This window comes from Schistocerca cancellata, chromosome 6, assembly GCF_023864275.1.
Source record: "Schistocerca cancellata isolate TAMUIC-IGC-003103 chromosome 6, iqSchCanc2.1, whole genome shotgun sequence".
In the NCBI taxonomy this organism is placed as follows: domain Eukaryota; kingdom Metazoa; phylum Arthropoda; class Insecta; order Orthoptera; family Acrididae; genus Schistocerca; species Schistocerca cancellata.
Window position 1 is genome coordinate 325,171,605 of NC_064631.1, and position 6,000 is coordinate 325,177,604.

Here is a 6,000-nt window from a genome sequence, read left to right on the forward strand (position 1 = left end):
TAATTGCTCTTTAGACAGTCGCAATAATTCTCTTTGTTGCTCTTCTAACACATCTATTTTTGCCTCAGAGCAAGATGCATCGCCTTCGTCTGGTGTACTAAAAAATATCTTGCTGGTCTCGCCAATTAATTCTTTTGCTTCCGTAATTTTCCCTACGCGTGATTTTATAGACTGCTGCGGGTCTTCGCACTCGCCTAAGCTTACATTGACCTGATGTAACTAGGCAAGGCAACGCCTCACTGCTCTGTTGGCCATTTGTTGCGTTTGCTCAACCTTCTCGTGTAGGTCTCTTACGCTGAAAAAGCTAACATTCTCCAAGTTATACGTATATGCTGATTAAACTGTGGTCGTTGTAAAATATTCTCGGTGCAGACTGGAACCGTTGTATTCATACGTCTTGTAACGGTGTTCCTCGTTCTGTGAGGCAGGACATCAACAAACTTCCAATAAGGCTGGTAGCCCATTGTGCCTGCCTCGCTGGCATCTGTAATAGAAAGAGACTCTCAGCTTACAGTTTGTACACTTATTAATTCTTGCTGCGTAAATTTCGTTCACTATAGTACACAGCACTTCGTTTCACTTACACTAATCTAATATGAAATATCTTCCTGTTATTTCTCCTATTGGTCCCCACACTTCAGAAAAACCCTCTTAATATACTGTATTTGCATGTACCTTCATACATTTCTTTCCCTGTAATCGAATAATCACATTTGGTTCCTTCACATCGACAACAGTATATGGTCCTCGCCATTGACTACCCAATTTCTGAGTGCATCCTCTTTGTACACTTCCATTACACATCAAAATATGATCACGTTTTATGAAAACTATGGGTTTCTGAGTGGTAGCATAACAATTTAATAGACACGTCAGAAAAAAGTTTTGCTTCACCCCTGTTCCTAGAACTCCTGAAGATAGACGATGACTGTGGATGTTGTATCACAGACACAGTCCCTTTCTCTTCAGAGATGTCACTAAACCCGCCGTAAGATGTAAACAACCATGCAAGAGCAGCGCCTATTAGACGGAGGGTGTCCGACAGCCGATCACTTCCAGTCATTCTACTAGGAAAGAAGTACACGGCTCGTGTTGTCTGTAGTTCAACCATGCCTAGACGGTCAATACTGCGGTTCGATCGCGTCCGCATCGTTACTTTGTGCCAGGAAGGGCTCTCAACAAGGGAAGTGTCCAGGCGTCTCGGAGTGAAGCAAAGTGATGTTGTTCCGACATGGAGGAGATATAGAAAGACAGGAGCTATCGATGATATGCCTCACTCAGGCCGACCGAGGGCTACTACTGCAGTGGATAACCACTACCTACGGATTATGGCTTCGAGGAACCCTGACAGCAATGCTACCATGTTGAATAACGCTTTTCGTGCAGCCACAGGACGTCGTGTTACGACTCAAACTTTGTGCAGTAGGCTGCATGATGCACAACTGCACTCCTGACGTCCATGGCGAGGTCCATCTTTGCAACCACGATACTATGCATCGCGTTACAGATGAGCCTAACAACATGCCGAATGGACCGCTCAGGATTGGCATCATGTTCTCTTCACCGATGAGTGTCGCTATGCCTTCAACAAAACCATATCGGCAGCATATTGGCGAGGCATTCGTCTTCATGGACGACAATTCGCGCCTCCATCGTGCACATCTCGTGAATGACTTCCTTCAGGATAACGACATTGCCCGACTAGAGTGGCCACCATGTTCTCTACTCATGAACCCTATCCAGCATGCCTGGGATAGGTTGAAAATGGCTGTTTACGGACGACGTGACCCACCAACCACTCTGAGGGACCTGCGCCGAATCGCCGTTGAGGAGTGGGACAATCTGGACCAACAGTGCCTTCATGATCTTGTGGATGGTATGCCACGACGAATACAGGCATGCATTAGAAAGAGGACGTGCTACTGGGTATTAGAGGTACGTGTGTGTACAGCAATCTGAGCCACCAACTCTGAAGGTCTCTCTGAATGGTGCTACAACACGCAATGTGTGGTTTTTCAAGAGCAATAAAAAGGGTGGAAATGATGTTAATATTGATCTCTATTCTAATTTTCTGTACAGGTTCTGGAACTCTCGGAACCGAGGTGATGCAAAGCTTTTTTGATGTGTGTACTTTCCTTGTTCTCTAGTGTTGTTGCATGGACATCCTGATGCAGCATCTGCATCCTTTGCCGGATTCTGGTCCGCGGTGGTCTAGCGGTTCTGGCGCTGCAGTCTGGAACCGCGGGACTGCTACGGTCGCAGGTTCGAATCCTGCCTCGGGCATGGGTGTGTGTGATGTCCTTAGGTTAGTTAGGTTTAAGTAGTTCATAAGTTCTAGGGGACTTATGACCTCAGATGTTGAGTCCCATAGTGCTCAGAGCCATTTGAACCGGATTCTGGTCACGTAACTGTCGTAGTTATAAACTACATTCGTCGGCTTTTTCTGGAGCAACCGGGTAGGCTACATTTCCTACTGAATAATAACTGAAATGAGATGTACCTTGGGATATTGTGAGGTGCTGTGTTGTATACAAAAGTGGCGTATAGCATCCAGTGGTCCCAGTCGGTTTGATCTCGGCTAATATAGTGCCGCAACATCGCTGTTAAGGTGCGATGTGTGCGCTCCAGCGGACTGTTGGTTAGTGGATGGTTGGATGCTAGCACATGCTGTGAACCCTTTCTGTTCTTAATAGTTTACATACCCACTTCTTGCTATAGGTTATAAAGTTGCTGCCCCTGTCACTTAGTTGTGATGTAGGGACCACAAATTTCAGAATTACGTTCTCGATTAGTTTTCTCGCGACAATGTCAGTGTCTTGTGGGTCAACTGGTTCAGCTAAAACAAATTTCGTTAATGAGATCTTAAATGTCAGAATGTAGCGATTTCCGACACGTGTTTGCGGTAACGGCACCACGATGTCAATACCGCATCTTTTGAACACAAATTCTGGGGTAGGGGTGAATTTCAACGGCTACTTTGTCTTTGCCTGTGTTATCTTGTTTTCTGACAGCTCTCACAAGTCTTAATAAATTTTTCTATATCGGCCTTTATTCTGGGCCAAGCACAAGTTTCACTTTCTCGTAAGTTCGTCCCATCCCCTGACTGCTCCTGTAGGAGATTCGTGCATCTGAGTCAACGCAGCGAATTTGTTCGCTGAACTTATTACGTTCTCCTCAATTAGCGGAGGTGTGTAAGTCTTCACATATCAGGCTGACGGTTCTGTTGTCAGATTTCCGCCATCTCCGCGCCACCTGTCTCGGTGTGTGCGGCCAAGGCCACGGCTTCGGCTGTTTTATCAATACAGCCACCTGCTTACTGGGCAGGGTCTTCCGTGCGTTGCTCTGGTTCTGCACCGACAACACTTACACTTTTAATACGTGAGGACAAGTCGACCACTCAATTTTGTTTACCTTCTTTATAGAGAATTTAATAGTCTTACTCCCCTAATTTTAACTGGAGCTTCCTCAACCTCAGAGAGGGATCAGAAATGCTGCCTAACCTCATCAGTGGTTTGTGATCCATGATTATCTTTAATTTTCGACCGAATACATGTGGGCGGACATATTTAACAGCCCACTCTATTACTGATAGTTCGTGTTCTACTGTATGTTAGTTCTGTTTCGTTTTGTTGAGGGTTCTGGGGATGTATGCTATTGGCAAATCCTCCCCCCATCTCTCCTTGGTTTAAGTATGTGGCAAGAGAATGATTGCTCGCATCCGTCGTAATGAAAAATTCTTTATCGATATTAGGATACTGTAATATAGGACTAATCAGTTTTTCTTTTAGTAACTGGAAGGCTTATTCCTGTAGATCACTCCACCCATACATAATCCCCTTTCTTAGTAAGTTTTGTAACAGCTTCGCAATTTTACTGAAATCACTCATGAATCGTTGATAGTACCCTACGAGACCTAGGAACGGTTTTAATTATGTGATAGTTTTAGGCTGTCGTATTCCTCTATGGCCTCCACCTTAGCAGGATCGGTTTGTAAACCCGAAGCATTTAGTCCATGTCCTATGAACGTAACTTCTTTTCGTGAAAACCCACATGTATCTACTTGGAGCTTTAAATTCCCCCACTGCAACCGTTCAAGTACTGCTTCTAGGCGTGCATTGTGCTCATCCAATGAGGCACACACTACAACGATATCATCCAGATATACAGAGTTGTCCATCGATAGTGACCGGGCCAAATATCTCATGAAGTAAGCATCAAACGAAAAAACTACAAAGAACGAAACTCGTCTAGCTTGAAGGGGGAAACCAGATGGCGCCATGGTTGGCCCGCTAGATGGCGCTGCCATAGGTCAAACGGATATCAACTGCGTTTTTTAAAATAAGAACCCTCATTTTTTATTACATATTCGTGTAGTACGTAAAGGAACATGAATGTTTTAGTTGGACCACTTTTTTCGCTTTGTGGTAGATGGCGCTGTAATAGTCACAAACGTATAAGTACGTGGTATCACGTAACATCCAGCCAGTGCGGACGGTATTGCTTCGTGATACATTACCCGTGTTAAAGTGGACCGCTTACCAATTGCGGAAAAGGTCGATATCGTGTTGATGTATGGCTATTGTGATCAAAATGCCCAACGGGCGTGTGCTATGTATTCTGATCGGTATCCTGGACATCATCCAAGTGCCCGTACCGTTCGCCGGATAGTTACGTTATTTAAGGAAACAGGAAGTGTTCAGCCACATGTGAAACGTCAACCACGACCTGCAACAAATGATGATGCCCAAGTAGGTGTTTTGGCTGCTGTCGCGGCTAATCCGCACATCAGTAGCACAGAAATTGTGCGAGGATCGGGAATCTCAAAAACGTCAGTGTTGAGAATGCTACATCAACATCGATTGCACCCGTACCATATTTCTATGTACCAGGAATTGCATGACGACGACTTTGAACGTCGTGTACAGTTCTGCCACTGGGCACAAGAGAAATTACGGGACGATGACAGATTTTTTGCACTCGTTCTATTTAGCGACGAATCGTCATTCACGTAAACCGACATAATGTGCATAATATGCACTATCGGGCAACGGAAAATCCACGATGGCTGCGATAAGTGGAACATCAGCGACCTTGGCGGGTTAATGTATGGTGCGGCATTGTGGGAGGAAGGATAATTGGCCCCATTTTATCGATGGCAATCGAAATGGTGCAATGTTTGCTGATTTCCTACGTAATGTTCTACCGATGTCACTACAAGATGTTTCACTGCATGACAGAATGGCGATGTACTTCCGAAATAATGGATGACCGGCGCATAGCTCGCGTGCGGTTGAAGCGGTATTGAATAGCATATTGTATGACAGGTGGATTGGTCGTCGAAGCACCATACCATGGCCCGCACGTTCACCGGATCTGACGTCCCCGGATTTCTTTCTGTGGGGAAAGTTGAAGGATATTTGCTATCGTGATCCACCGACAACGCCTTACAACATGCGTCAGCGCGTTGTCAATGCATGTGCGAACATTACGGAAGGCGAACTACTCGCTGTTGAGAGGGAAGTCGTTACACGTATTGCCAAATGCATTGAGGTTGACGGACATCATTTTGAGCACTTATTGCATTAATGTGGTATTTACAGGGAATCACGCTGTAACAGCATGCGTTCTCAGAAATAGGTTCACAAAGGTACATGTATCACATTGGAACAACAGAAATTAAATGTTCAAACGTACCTACGTTCTGTATTTTAATTTAAAAAACCTACCTATTACCAACTGTTCGTCTAAAATTGTGAGCCATATATTTGTGCCTATTACAGCGCCATCTATAACAAAGCGAAAAAAGTGGTCCAACTAAAACATTCATATTTCTTTAATTACTACACGAATATGTAATAGAAATGGGGGTTCCTATTTAAGAAAACGCAGTTGATATCCGTTTGACCTATGGCAGCGGCCTCTAGCCGGGCAACCATAGCGCCATCTGGTTTCCTCATTCAAAATGGTTCAAATGGCTCTGAGCACTATGGGACTTAACAT